The 3,921-nt window shown below is 40.4% G+C and overlaps 1 long non-coding RNA gene across 2 annotated transcripts in view; it reads left to right on the top strand.

Annotated features, from left to right (window-relative positions):
- LOC110302472 overlaps positions 1-1,118 on the top strand; it is a 7,578-nt gene extending 6,460 nt beyond the window's left edge. For both annotated transcript variants that reach the window (XR_002378800.2, XR_002378801.2), the window contains exon 3: positions 194-1,118. This is a non-coding gene — a long non-coding RNA (uncharacterized LOC110302472). The remainder of the gene's footprint in view (positions 1-193) is intronic.
- Positions 1,119-3,921: the final 2,803 nt, after the last annotated feature.

The following is a 3,921-nucleotide window of genomic DNA, read 5'->3' on the forward strand; positions in this document are numbered from 1 at the left end:
GTGTTTTGCCTGCATATATGTCTGTGTGAGGGTGCCAGATCTTCAGGAACTGGAGTTACAAATAGTTGTGAGCGACTTTATGGGTGCTGGGAATTGAACCTGAGTCCTTTGGAAGAGCAGCCAGTGCTCGTTATCATTGAGCTCTCTCCAGCCCCCAGGGACTGTTTTCTTACATTTTTTTCTTCTTCTTCAGCTAATTGCACAGTGTTTTGAGTGGAGAATCTAGGACCAAGCCATGACTATCCTCTCACTCTCATGACTCTATACGATTCTCCTTCTCTCGAGTGTATCCCAGTATCCTCTGCGTGTTTCCAGGGGCAAAACCAAAACCAAGCAACTTACAAACATCATGAATGAATATGTGGTGAGTTATTCCCCAGTGTACTATCTGTTGTTATGTTATTTGTATTCATAGTCTGACCATCAGTAAGACCTGCCTAAATTTACAGAGAGAATTAAACTTTAATTCCTATTAATACTAATGTAGCAACATTTAGTAAATCATAGTTTTCCTTATTGCTACAGATCATTAATATTTCTCCCATATTTAAAATATCTTTGGCCACTGTCATTTCCACCATGATGCTTTGCCCCTTCCGGAACTGGTTGAAATCATGATTAAGTTGGTTCTTAGTTAACCCCGCCCTCCATCCACATCCAGTGCGTAGTGCGTAGTGAAGAGGCTGCAGGTGCATCCATGGTGGGCACTTGTAGAAGGCAAGGTGCTGGGGGTCGGGGGGCGGCGTGCCCTGTGCACACTGATTTACTCCCATTAGGCACCTATGCCAGTTCTTTGTTAGAAGCCTAGTCCGGGTCCGTGCTTCATGTATCTTCATTCTGCTTTTTGGCTCTTGCAAGTCTCTTAGTTGATACTCTCTTTCTCTAGCAAATACCTAAGTTTGCAATTGGCCATCTTCTTTCACTTATGTCAGCCAAATACTCAGAGGCCTCCGTTCCATTTAGTCTGTGTGTTNGTGCATGTTGGGACTCCAGCCAAGGGTCTTATGAGCATTAAGCGTTTGTTCCCTTATTACTGACACACCCTGCACTGTCCCCGTTTCTGCCTCCTTCTTCCTGTGCTTTCTTTTTTCTGATGGTGGCCTTATTCCAGGAAACGATGCCCAAATTAATTCTTTTAAAAGTACATATTGCTGGGCGGTGGTGGTGCACGCCTTTAATCCCAGCACTCGGGAGGCAGAGGCAGGCAAATTTCTGAGTTTGAAGCCAGCCTGGTCTATAAAGTGAGTGCAGGACAGCCAGGGCTATGCAGAGAAACCCTGTCTTGAAAAAACCAAAATAAATAAATAAATAAATAAATAAATAAATAAAAGTACATATTTAGAGGTTACACAGAAGTCCAGGGCTATGCAGAGAAACCCTGTCTTGAAAAAACCAAAATAAATAAATAAATAAATAAATAAAAGTACATATTTAGAGGTTACACAGAAGTCTCCCACATTGGCTGCCTTGTTTCACGGAGTCTTAACTAGGTCTGTCCCACTTCCCTCGGTGAGAAGGTCTTTTAGAGCTTGTGTCCTTTTACTAAACACTCAGTTGAATCCCTGCAGGGAAGCCGTTATATTTCCAGCTCAGCGAATCCTACCTGTTTATTTATTTTCCCTAATTGATACTTGAAATTTTAGCATCCTTTATGAATTTTAACTTCTGATTGTAGAAAGCAAGCAGAGAGAAAGATTCAGGAAGGGCTAGAGTATATAATGCACAAGGATATGGCCGGATGATCTATTTCCTGAAGTTTCCATCACTTCTAAAAATAGTGCCACCAGCTTAAGAACCAACCATCTAATTCTTCTTTGTGTTGTTGTTGTTGGGTTTTTTTTTTGTTTGTTTTTTTTGAGACAGGGTTTCTCTGTGTAGCCCTGGCTGTCCTGGAACTCACTTTGTAGACCAGGCTGGCCTCAGAAATCCGCCTGTCTCTGCCTCCCAAGTGCTGGGATCAAAGGCGTGCGCCCGCCTCTAACATTTTTTTAATTGGAGAATTTTTCTAGGGTCTGAGGCAACTCCATCCATACACACACACACACACACACACACACACACACACACACACACACACCAAACACCACGCCCGGCTCAATGATGTTCAAGTATCTAATTCTTGAATCTGCGGAGGATCTTTCATATTCAAACCATGGATCAGAACCATCCTGAAAATGTGACAACTTAAAATAGTTTATGACCTCTGGTTCCNTTTTAGGAATTCTTTGCTGGTTGGCTTCTCTACAGTGATCTTGCACCTGGAGCAGGTCATTGAAAGCAGAGCTGGGGTGATAGCCAAGAGCACTCAAGGTTGGCTGGCAGTGGGCAGCTGCAGGAGGTTCCACGTGCCTAGGAAGCAGGGTTCTTTCTTAGGGATTTTCCATGTGCTTTACCAACGTTGTCTCAGGATAGTTGGCTATCTAGTGTCTGGCTTCCTAATGACACTGTGTGATTTCTAGAAGCCTTGTCTGTGAGTTTCCAATATGGTGGCTTTGCCATGTTTGCTCACTGACCAAACCATTTGTTAAGGGCAAGGCTTAAGCCCATTGTCCACCAAAGATGGGGGAATTGCCCAGGCGTTCTGGCCTACTTCCAGAAGACACTGTTTAGTTTGTCTCAAGCTCATTTCAGTGTTCTTCGTAAATACTTCCTTAGCTCAAAGGTTATTTCAAAGTATAACATTTAGTTTTTGAACATTGAGTCAATCCTTAACTCTTGCTTTGACATTGGTTTCTAATTTAAAGACTATTTATATTCAAAGAATATGTGGGATTTTATTTTGGGGATTTGTGTTGATGGTCAACATGATGGTTTGCTTTNATGATTATTCTGTTTCATCTTTAATAAGAAGAACAGGATTTTGTCATTAAGATCTACCTTATTCCTTATGTCGTAGCCTATGTCCCAATTTCTTTTGATTTCTGCCTAGGAATGGAACACAGGTCCAGAATAGTTCTGACCCTTAACTGCTGAGCAGAGCATGTGGGTTGTGCGAGTGTGTGTGAGTGTGTGTGTTTGTATGCTGTATTACTAACTTTTAAATTTGAATTTCATTGATTTATTCTTTGAATCTTACCTTTTTCTTATTCTATTGTTGTAGTCAATTTGTTTTTGTTTTTNTTTTTTTTTCTCTGCAAAGGTACAAATACAATCAGCGTATTCTTCCTAGTTCTCCGGGACATTAGCTCCCCTCTAGGATCAGTTTATGCTGTGTGCTACAATTTTTCAATCTTACTAATTTTTAAAAATTCAGTTCAAAATATTCCTTTTTAAATGTGTGTGTGTTCAAGCACACATTCCTATGTGAGTACAAATCATAGGAGCCTGTGAATCCCAGGGTTAGAACTTAGTGTATCAAACTTAATGGTAAGCACGTTCAATTGCTGAGCCATTATGCCAGATATCCAGTTCAAAATATTCTAAGACTTTTACTTATAGAGGTCTTTCCAATCCACGCCCTATCCAGGAGTAAGTTGTTTAACCTTACTGGAGAGCCTCTACCTGTGGAATATGAATTTCACAAGCATTTTCCAGGTTTTGTTTGTTGTGTGTGTTTTTTTCCCTCTGTTATATCTGGAAACACCCCTATGTCGTACTCTCTTTTATGTCTTCTGAGTACCCCACAATCCTTTCTGGNTTTCCTAGGGGATGGCTGTTGAAATCCAGATCTGCTCAGTTCACATTCCTGTTGTGATGTGACTTCATTGCATTGCACTGTAATTTTGGAATTAGTATGTCTTACAAATAACAAACAAAAAGCAGTTACTTGTATGCAGCAAAGAAATATTGGAATATCAGAGTACCTGCTTTTAATTTGTAAGGAATACCAACAGACATTTAAAATTTCCTGTTGAAATTAGTCTAGATATGTAAATACAGAATCATTCCCTACACAATAAGTTCCTGCAATTTAAAAAATAT

This window comes from Mus caroli, chromosome 9, assembly GCF_900094665.2.
Source record: "Mus caroli chromosome 9, CAROLI_EIJ_v1.1, whole genome shotgun sequence".
Taxonomy (NCBI): domain Eukaryota; kingdom Metazoa; phylum Chordata; class Mammalia; order Rodentia; family Muridae; genus Mus; species Mus caroli.